This window comes from Castor canadensis, chromosome 6 (genome assembly GCF_047511655.1).
Source record: "Castor canadensis chromosome 6, mCasCan1.hap1v2, whole genome shotgun sequence".
NCBI lineage: Eukaryota > Metazoa > Chordata > Mammalia > Rodentia > Castoridae > Castor > Castor canadensis.
Genome location: NC_133391.1, coordinates 164,419,378 through 164,431,148, shown reverse-complemented (window position 1 = coordinate 164,431,148; position 11,771 = coordinate 164,419,378). Strand labels below are relative to the sequence as shown.

Genomic DNA, 11,771 nt, shown 5'->3' with positions numbered 1-11,771 from the left:
TTTTGAGGTTTTTTTTCTCCTGAAACTCCAGAAGTTTGCTCAGAGATGGGTATGCTGGAAATGTTACCCCTTGCAGGGTTCTTGTTGAAGTGCAGATTACCTCTTTTCTCCCTCAGTGAGGGGGCTGGAGTTCCCACTCTTTGATGGGGGCACAGGGACTCTCCTGTAGTCACAGTGGAGAGTGGGGGATCTCTGTGCACTGTGGGAGCCAGGCCTCCTAGCACCTGCAGAGTAACAGATTGCACTCAGTGGAGGAGCTGGGATTTTGGCTCTTGGACAGCACAGATAAGACTCTCCTGCAGGGGGGCACAGTGTCAAGTGCTGGGCTTCTGTGTGCCTTGGGGAAACAGGCCTTCTGGTGCCACCTGCAGCTTTCCTCCTCTCAGTGGAATCTGGCATTCTTGCTCTGACAGAGGAGCAAGGGCTCTCTTGCTGTCATAGACAGTGTGGGATGTTGGTCCACTATGAACCTTGGGAGGCCAGCCTCCTGGCAGCTGCAGAGTAGCAGATTACCATGCAGTTGAAGAGCTGAGGTTCCTGGTCTGAGACAGAAGACTGAACTGTCCTGTAGTCAGGCAAGATGGAAAAGTGCTGGGCCTCTGTGCACTTTAGGAGGCAGGATTTTTGATCCCACTCACTGAGTAGTAGGTTACAGCTTTCCTCCCCTCAATAGGGAATCTAGTGTTTTGGGTCTTTAATGGAGAAATGGGGGCTTTCCCGTGGTCAGGCACATTGGGAAGCCCTGGGCCTTTTTGTTCCTTAAGGAAGCAGATTTCCTGGCGCTCAATGAATGGCAGATTAACATTCAGTGAAGGAGCTGGGTTCCTGCTCTTTGACAAGGCACCAGGAGCTCTCCCACAGGAGGCTTGGTGGTTAGTGGTGCACTAACTGGAGGGACATTTCCTGGCACCAGCAGAATAGCAAAGCATGGAGCCTGGGGTTCACTTGTGTTGTGGCAGTGGGCTCTTAGCACTGAGTAGCAAGTTGAGGGTGCCTGTGGGGGTAGCAAAGCTGGAGGGCTTGAATTGTCTGGTGCCCACAAGGCAACAGATGCTCTAGGATCTACTTGTGTTGGAGCATGGGCAGAGGGAGTTCTGGGGCCTGCTTGCCAGGTGCTGGCTTCAAAGAGCCACAAGAGTTGCTGCAGTCACAGGAAAACAAAGCCTTCAGACAGTGGGTGTTCTGGAGCCTGCTTGCCAAGGCATGGGCTCCATTTGGATAGTACAATAGTGCTGCAGGGAGGATTCAAACCTTCAGGTAGCAGTTGCCCTGGGGCCTGCTTGCTGGCACAGGCTACCAGGAGCTGTGGCAGCTGCTGCAGGCACAGGGACTCCAAGTCTGTGGGGTAGCAAGATTTCTGGGACCTGCTTGCCAGGCACTGGCTTCTAAGAGCCACAGGAGCTACTGCAGTTGTGGGAGAACAAAACCTGTAGGAAGCACAGTACAGCAGCTGTTGCCAGAGGAACCAAGCTTGCTGGTTTGTGCATTTTGTTACCTGTGGAGCAGAAAGAGCCCTGGGTCCTGCTTCCATAGATATGCTGGCTTCCCTGGCATTTCTGAGTGAAGGTAGCAGATTGTGTAGTAGGGAGGAGTGTGGAGCTCCGAGTTCCTGTGAGTGCCAAAAAGTAGGACTTACCCCCAGCCAGCACCCAATAATGAAGCCTGGAGCTGTGTGGAGACTTTAGGGGCTAGGGGTCCAGAGTGTTGAGCTGCGAGTCATTCTTCCCATTCTTTCTGTGGATAGTTGCTTCTCTATTTGTAGATTCAGAGAGAGCTTTGTTTCTCACTGATTATGGGAACTCTTGGGTGTCTTTTGGGGTCCTCTGATCTTCCTTTTTCAGGATAGTTAGTTGTCACTGGGGTATAGGGATGTCAACAATCCTCCATCTTGCTCCTTCCTCCTTGGACAGTTTTCTACTGGCTAATTTGGAAATTTTCTTGGAGGGAGTGTGGTTCAGTTTCTCAGTGTAACAATCCCAGTATCCTTGGAGGCATCATTCACAATTTTAGAATAATTGAAGAAAAGCATCCATAACTTCACATAGTCAAATAGGTACATTAGCCTTCTAGTTTTTCAATTGGCTTCTTGCCTGCCTAGTATTTCATCTCTTTCAAAAAATAGCAGCACTCAGAAATCTCATAGTTTTTCTGTAGCATTTACACTTATTATTATTATTAAATTAACTTTTGAATGGTACAAGGCAGGGCTTGATCATAATTCTTTTTCCCTATGTTCCTCTTCTTGTACTAGTATTATTTAAAAGATTTTCTTTCCCCATTTGACATGTTTTTGAAAATCAATTCACCATAGAGGTAGGTCTATTTCTGAACTGTGAATGCAGACTCACTTTGCCAAATTTACTGTCTTGATAATTTTAGCTTTGCTGTAAATATTTAAATCAGAAGATATGTCATGCATTGTGTTCTCCATCAAGATCAGTTTTACTATTCTAGATCCTTTTCAATTCCATATAACTTAGAATTGGCTTGCCAATTTTTACCTTGGAATTCTTTGAATCTAGAGATTGTTTCAGTACCATAGACATCTAACAGTATTATTTTCTAATCCATAAACATGGATTTCTTTTACCATTCATTTAAGTCTTCTTCATTCCTCTCAGCAATGTTCTGTAGCTTCAGCAGAGAAATAATGCAGCTTGTTGAATCTGTTTCTAAGTGTTATATTTTTGATGCTGTATTTTCTAGTTAAGGAGAGAAAATACTACTATTTTATTTCAAGATTTCTAAGTCTCAGTTGCATTCTAACAAATAGTCAATAATGCTTATTTAGAGCAGTGTGTTTAAATCTTGAGATATAGTTCCACACTGATATAATCATCACAAAGTGATAGTTATTGATTCATGTTAGCCTGTCCAAAACAAACATGACATTATTGGTGAAAATGAATTGCAGACACATAAATAAATCTGTGTTAATATTTGAAAATCTTGCTGGCTTTATAGTTAACTTTATCTTCCCAAATTATCTTTCTGTTGTTGAACTCTTACATAGCTTTATTGGCTAAATGTATGCTGCTTAATTAGACCTGACATATGATCTATAGACGTCAAGTAGGATTTATGGTGAAAACAGAGGCTTTGGTTTGATACTTAAGCCTACAGTGAATTGTGGGCATCTATGAAACCTGTAAAGGAAAGTGTAGGAGACAAATATGACTAAAAGTATCTGATGCTTGACTGCTGTGAGCTAGAGTGCAAAGGTCTGAGAAAATTAGTTTGGAACCAGTGACTCATTTATTTCAAAACAATAAGAAAACAAGATTAGAAGACACAAACCAAGAAAACCAAACAAGGATTGAAGGAACTGGCTCATGATCTCTTTCAGAGAAAGCCTTGGGTTCAGTGGTGTATGTTAAAGAAACTGATGGAGTAGAAATGACAGATGTGGAATGAAGTAATTTGTACATAGAACCAAAGAAACCAAAAATTGTTTTGCTGGATAGGGGGGTGTTAAATGAGAATTTAACCTTATTAGGAAAACCTAACAAAACAAAGCAAGACTATTGTTTTATTTTTCACTATTTATGAATCATATTTGACTGCATTTTTTGGTGGTGTGTATTCAAAAGGCAGTTGCTTTAGGGAGAAAAAACCTTTCAAAATTCAAAGCAGATTTCTCTGGTTTTGTAGTCTACCATTGTTTTCAGAAAGTTTTCTTTTTAGTAAAAGTATTTGAATGTCACCAAAACATTTTTCTGCAATTTTAATAGAAAGTGATTTAAAAAATGTCCAAGAAATTTGACATCAATATTTGACATTATTTATGGTATGGCAGTTTTATGCATCATATTTCTAGTTTGGGATTTTGCTTTAGGGTATGTTGTCTTCCTATATTTTGCATTTCTTCTACAAAAGAGATTATTGCAGGTAAAGACTGCAAAAAAGTGGTAAATTATGTTACATCTTCAGAAGAATTTTATATTAAAATTTTTCCTTTTAACACTGCTTTTCTCTTCTGTTAGATACATTAAAGTTAGAAAATAGAACTTCCTAAATCTAACAGTTTATCTTATAGGTGCTGATGTTCTTATACCACCAATATATAATAGAATAAAAAGAGCCTGTATTAAAAAACTTTGCTTTATATAGCAGTTATTAAATTATCTGATAGTTTGAATCAGTAGCATTATTCAAAGTAACAATAAATGTGATTAAAGTTACTTCACACCTGGATATATACTGACTTACATAAAGTATTTATAATATGTATATTTTGAACATGTCACCTTACTTTAATATATAATTTATCTCTGATTCCTAAGTATGTGATTTCTTAATATTCATTAAAAAAGAAGCATATTTAGGGAAAATAATATTTTAAAATCAGAAAAGTACTAAACAATATATCTGTAGGGAATATTGATTTGCAGTGAAAGAAAAATAAAATTATTGAATGGAAAAATGGACACATTTCATTGTACCAAGTAAAGTGTAAAAAAACTTAGTCCTAATAACAAAACCATAATGTTATCAGAAGTAATACTATAATCAAAATGCATATCAATAAATATTAAACATTTTTCTTCAACTTTTTTTCTTCTGACAGAGGCTTACTTACTTACACTTCTACATCAAATATGGGCTCTTTTTTTGGCAGTTCTGGGGATTGAATTTAGGATCTCATACATGTTAGGCACTATTCTACCACTTAAGCCATGACCTAAGTCCTTTGGCTTTTAGTTTGCTTCTCAGATAGGGCCTTGCACTTTTGCCCTAGCTGTCCTTGGACCATGATACTCCTACCTTCATCTTCTGAGTAGCTGGAATTACAGGAATGCACATATGGGCCTTTTGGAAACTATTTCATTCCTGCTATCCATTTCAGCCATTTGTAATTTTAACTTTCAAAAATCTTGGTGTACAAACTAGGGTTAGAGTACTTGAAATCTGTTTTTCCTTCTTTTGGAAAACATGGCTACTCATAGAGTTCTTAAGATCTGTGCTTTAAAATTTCTTTACACACTTTTTCAGGTGATAAGCTGACATTTCATAACTATTTAATCAAAAACATAGTTGTTTATTATTTCAGAAACTATCTTGTCAACATCTTTAGACAAGCTCCACAAAGGTATAGACTTTGCTTTTCCAGTCTTTCTTGATTCTGGGTAGTCTGTGAGTTGTAACAGTGGCAGACTGGAAGAAAATCACTTGAATCTGGGTTCATAAAGTCCTGCAAGTGGCCATCCCACAGAGACTGATTGTCCTAGGATCATGATTTCCTTGCTGGGTGCATGACAATGACCTTCCCATTTACCTGTCAAATTCCAGCAGGTTATATGACAGTAGCCTCCTACTGGATCTGCAGAAACATGCCAAAGTTATTGAGCCTATATGCTTCTTTTGGTGCTCTTAAAGAATCTTTGTGATGCTCTTTTAAATGGTATTTAAAAATTAATTTTCTTTTTTGCAACACTGGGGTTTTAACTCAGGGCCTCATGCTTACTAGGCACTTTCTTTTACTGCTTGAGCCACTCCACCAGCCTCCCCCCCCCAAAAAAAGCACTATTAGAGATAATAATGGCTCAGTGACTGGCTGGGCTATTTTAGTGACCTCTATTTACTCTGCAGTGGAAAGCTTCTAGTGTTGTTGTTTAGAAATCACAGTCTTTGCTCCATACACATTGTCTGCTTAGGATGCACACAGTCACCATGAGACTCACATTGTCATCTTGGACATACATAATCATCAGACAGGATGCACACAGTCATCCCAAGGTGACATGCTATGTCTGAGGTCGAGTCTCTGTCCTGTAAGTGGGTTCTTGGTGTAGGAGGAAGGGCTGCCCTGACCTTTTCTTTGCAGCCATTCAGAATGTAGCCTCAGCAACATAAATCTGTAGTTGAGGAGAAATGTTGGTGGTGAGCCCCTACTGGAAAATACAGTGATCCTGTGGGAATAAACCATCCTGTGACCTATTCTTGTCTGAGCCCATTGGGAGACCAGTTTCCATCTTAGATGGAAGGAGTGAGGGAAAAAAATGATTTGTGGTACAAATACCACATACCTTCACTGCTCAGTAATGCCTTTTTACTATGATTTGTCTTGTATTCCGACCCATTTGAGAACGATGTCATCTCTGTATCACTGTACAGCCTTTGCTCCAGCAGCCACTAGAGATCCAATGTCTTGCTATGTTTGTGCACAGCTCAGTCTCATCTCAGTGCTCTCTCTGTGCACTTATTCCTCTCAAATACTCCAACGTGAAAAATTTTTTTTTTCATTTTTCTTTTATTATTCATATGTGCATACAAGGCTTGGTTCATTTCTCCCCCCTGCCCCCACCCCCTCCCTTACCACCCACTCCACCCCCTCCCGCTCCCCCCCTCAATACCCAGCAGAAACTATTTTGCCCTTATCTCTAATTTTGTTGTAGAGAGAGTATAAGCAATAATAGGAAGGAACAAGGGGTTTTGCTGGTTGAGATAAGGATAGCTATACAGGGCATTGACTCACATTGATTTCCTGTGCATGGGTGTTACCTTCTAGGTTAATTCTTTTTAATCTAACCTTTTCTCTAGTTCCTGGTCCCCTTCTCCCATTGGCCTCAGTTGCTTTTAAGGTATCTGCTTTAGTTTCTCTGTGTTAAGGGCAACAAGTGCTAGGTAATTTTTTAGGTGTCTTATCATGTGCTCAAAGTCCAATCCCATTGTTGTGTTTGCCCTTGATCTAATGTCCACATATGAGGGAGAACATATGATTTTTGGTCTTTTGAGCCAGGCTAACCTCACTCAGAATGATGTTCTCCAATTCCATCCATTTACCAGCGAATGATAACATTTCGTTCTTCTTCATGGCTGCATAAAATTCCATTGTGTATAGATACCACATTTTCTTAATCCATACGTGAAAAATTTAATTTCAGCACCAGGGACTCCTCATTTCTCCACAGCTTATCAAAAAGCATTTGCTTTTCATTTGTTTGCATGAATACCACTTTCCCATGCCATGGTGAGGAAAGCACTCACAGTCTTAATGCTAAGGCAGATGTGAGACTCTCTCAAAGCTCATAATACTTTTAGGCTAGTTGTCCAATGCCAGAAAAGGATTTTATAATGTATTATGATCAGTGTTGTACTTGCTTATGTGAGAGGGTGAATCTGATTGCACCTTATCCTGCAGAAGCAGAAGCAGAAGAGGATCAAGATGGCAACTAGGGTATGGGAGCAGATAGCCTAAGTTCTGTGACTCCAAAACCTTCCTGAAATTTTAGAGACACACTTGGGTAATTCTGACTGCTTTTTGCTAAAATAATAACTGCCATCAAGCTAGGTGCAGGAAAAAATTCAAAGACTGACACACAAATCAGCTTTTAATTGCACCTAACAGCTGTACCTGGTGCAGAGCCAGCAAGGCATGTCCAGCCCTGGGGCAATCCTCCTTTCCCATGGTAATGGCAATTTTTTTTCTTTTCTTCTCTTCTCCTACTCTATCAAGTGGAAATACAGCATCAAACAGAATCAAAGCTTTGACACCCTGAACCACTAGCCTGTGGAACACCTCCTCACCACACTTTACAGTGAGAAAACTTGAGGACTGCCACTGCCACCACAGCTGATGCAGTTGGCTACAAACTTGCCTGTGAGACATTCAACAGACCAAACAGGTGAGTGCCATGCATCATGCAGAATTCCCCCAGCCACCCCTGGGATAAACCAGCACAACCCCTGGGCAGAATGACCCTCCAAAAAACCCTGAATGACAAAGAGTTAACTGTAATCTAGCACAACAGCAGAGGGGGAAGGGATGCTGAAAGTGCACTGGAGAAAGGGGGAGGAGTAAGGCGCTAATCTCAGCTGTAACTGTTGGTAAACAAACACTGAAAATGCAGGAAGGCTGAGACCAGGTGATAAGCCACTCCCTGAAGCAGGGCAGGTAGTGATCACAGAACTCATCTCCTGAGCCAGTGAGTGGCACCCAAAGTCAAACTGCCCCACAAAACTGAAAAACAAACAGTGAACCATTATAACACAATGACAGCAGAAGGGGCTGATGGAACACTGAACCTGTTCCAGAGAAAGGGGGCATGGAAAAGAAAAAAGCCCCTAGTGTGGAAGTCCCAGTAAACAAGCACAGCAAAACATCACCTCCAAAGCAGGGCAACTAGTGAACTACAGAACTGATCTCTTGAACTGGAGGGCAACATTCAAACTTAAACTGCTATACCTCCTGGGGGAAGAGCTGACCAAGCAGCTGCAGTTGAAGGATAACACATCTATCAGCTGAGGAAATCAATATCTCTGACTATCCTGTATGATCTGGCAAAGCTACCTCATCTCACAATTTCAATTTAATTGGTAGACAGAAGAACAAAACACTACTCACAAGCCAATCACCTGGTGAGACCACATCAGAGCTTCTGCTTATATGCCAATACCAGGACTGGAAAGGAGTAACTCCAGAACTTAAACTAAGACTAAAATTCTATTGTTCCTGAACCTGGTGTTTTTCTTTCCTTTTTATTTGTTTGTTTGTTTTGTTATTGTTGGTTTTCTATTTTTATTTCTATTCCTATTTTTTTTCTTTCTATGCTATCAACTTTACCATCATCTTCTCATCCCAACTCTCACCCCCTTCACTCTCCCTCTGTCTCCCGTGCTAAAATCCATTGCTCTCCCACACAACAACTTGTTCTGCCCCTTCTTAAACACTCTCTCCCTTAACCCTCACATTCCCCTCCCATTCTTCCAACCTGTCACCAGACTACCCCTCCCTCCTACACACTCATTACCCACTGACCAGCCTACTATACCAACCTTACACAACCCCAAACCCCTGCAATCTCTAACACAAGCAACCTCTACTAAAACAACAGAAATACACAAAAACACACACAAGGACAGCACAAATAAGAAGCCCCTGCACTGCTTCCCCCATTCACCCATGCCACTACCCACCTCTCCCTTTAGTGCCACCCTATCCAACTGCCCAAATTTCTATAGCTTGCCATACAAATGTTAACCCCCCAACTCCCACTGCTTATAGATATTACCACCAATGAGTCTTCTATATAACATATAAACTACTGGTCAGGTGTTAAACCTGTGAATTAGTTATTACTAAATTACACCCAGGCCAGGGATAGAAATAGCACACCAACCTAGCTAAAAAGCCAAGACATCCACAAAACAAAAATTAAGTAAAGGGAAAAAAAACAGGTGACTAAAACCACCAACTAGCCTACCAAGAATATAGTTGCACAGTACCAAGTGGAATGATGGGAAGAAGAAAAAGGGATGGAAACCAACTCACTCAAAAAATAATTTAACACAGGATTCAGAGGGAAATGAAGAAAACAGATACTCATTTCCAGACTCCAGCAAAACAAAGACAAATGTCACCAAGGAATCCAGTGATGCCCACAAAAACAACCTCAAAGAAGAAATCTGCAAGTAATCACTGAGAATTTCATGGAGCTGATACTAGACACGCTTAACCAAAATGTATAAGATGCACTCAAGAAATTTCAAGACACCAAAAATAAAGAATACGAGAAGACACAGAAACAAATAAATGAACTCATAGGAGCCCTAAATAAACACCAAAGTGAAACAGAGAACACTATAAATAGAGAGATAAATGAATTAAAGTTGAAAATAGAAAATATTAAAGAGGAAGTGACTCATGATATGGAAATCCTCAGGAAAAAGAATAAAGCAGAAACACAAAATACAATGGAAGGGCCATTCCAGCAGACTAGAACAAGCAGAAGACAGAATCTCAAAACATGAAGATAAAATGGAAATTAAAGGAAAAACTGAAGAGCTATTAGTCAAACAACTCAAGACCTATGAAAGAAATATGCAAGAGCTCAGCAACTCCATCAAAAGACCAAACCTGAGAATCATGGCATTGAAGAAGGAGAAGAGGTGCAAGCAAAAGGGATTCATAATATATTCAATAAAATAATAACAGAAAATTTCCCAAATCTTGAGGAAGTTATGCCCATTCATGTACAGCAACCCTCCAGGACACCAAACAGAATTGACCAAAATAGAACTACCCCACAACATATTATCATTAAACAACAAGCACAGAGAAATAGAGAAAGAATATTGAAGGGTGTACAAGAGAAAAAACAAATAACATAGAAAGGTAAACCCACCAAAATCACAGCAGATTTCTCAACGGAAACATTAAAAGCAAGAAGGGCATGGAGTGAGGGATTTTGGGCACTGAATAAAAATAACTTCAACCCTGGGATACTCTACCCAGCACAACTATCATTCAAAATAGATGAAACAATAAAAATCTTCCACTATAAGCAGAAACTAAAACTCTATGACTACCAAGCCACCATTAAAAAACATTCTCCAAGGAATTCTGCTCACAGAAGATGAAAGGAAACAAAACCACAAGGGTACAGGCAGTATCAAACCACAGGAGAAGAAAACACAGGAATTGGAGAGTAACATTGATTCAGCTGCACACAATCAAACCCTTAAACCACAAAAACAACTAAATGACAGGAATCACCACATACCTATCAATATTAACACTGAATGCCAACAGACTCAACTCCTCTATCAAAAGAAACTGTTTGGAAAACTGGATTAAAAAGGAAGATCCAACAATCTTTTGTTTACAGGAGACCCATCACATTGACATAAACAAGCACTGGCTTAGGGTGAAAGTCTAAAAGACAATTTACCAAGCCAATGGCCCACCAAAATAGGAAGGAGTAGCAATACTTACCTCAGACAAAGTAGACTTCAAACATACATTGATCAAATGAGATAAAGGACACTCCATACTAATAAAAGGGGAAATATACCAAAAGGAAATAACAATTATCAACCTATATGCACCCAATCTCAGTGCACCCAATTTCATCAAACATACACTAAAGGACTTAAAATCACATATAGACTCCAACACAGTGTTAGTGGGAAAATTTAATACTCCTCTATCACCAATAGATAGGTCATTCAAACAAAAAAAATCAATAAAGAAATTCTAAAACTAAATCACGCCATAGATTAAATGGGCCTAGTTGATGTCTACAGAATAGTTCATCTAACATCCATACATTCTTCTCAGCAGCCCATTGAACTTTCTTCAAAATTGATCATATCTTAGGGCACAAAGCAAGCCTCATCAAATATAAGAAAATAGAAATAATCCCCTACATTCTGTGATCCCCTGGTCACAATGCATTAAAATTAGAACTCAATAACAAAAACAACAGCAGAAAATACTCAATTGGAAGCTCAACAACACATTGCTCAATGATCAGTGAGTAATTGTTGAAATAAGGGAGGAAATTAAAAGGTTCCTATAAGTTAATGAAAATGAAAACATGACTTACCAGAACCTATGGGACACAGCAAACTTTCCTAAGAGGAAAGGTTATAGCCATGAGTGCATATATTAAAAGAACAGAAAGATCTCGAGTAAACAAACTAATGCTACATCTCAAACTCCTAGATCAATAAGAATAAGCAAAACCCAAAACAAGCAGAAGGAGAGAAATAATTAAAATAAGGGCCAAAATTAATGAAATAGTGATTAGTGATTCCCCCCCCCCTAAAATACAAAGAATCAGCAAAACAAAAAACTGGTTTATTGAAAAAATAGACAGACCCCTGGCAAATCTGACAAAAATGAAGAGGAGAAAAAACCCAAATCAGTAAAATCAGAAATGCAAAAGTGGAGAAAACAACAAACACCATAGAAATCCAGGTAATCTTCAGAGATTACTTTGAGTAAGTTTGAAAATCTTGAAGAGTGGAGAATTCCAAGATGGTGACTA

General features: G+C 39.6%; 1 pseudogene; it reads left to right on the top strand.

The window, feature by feature from the left end:
• Positions 1-1,078: 1,078 nt before the first annotated feature.
• On the top strand, positions 1,079-3,414 carry LOC141424311 (uncharacterized protein C2orf15-like; annotated as a pseudogene).
• Positions 3,415-11,771: the final 8,357 nt, after the last annotated feature.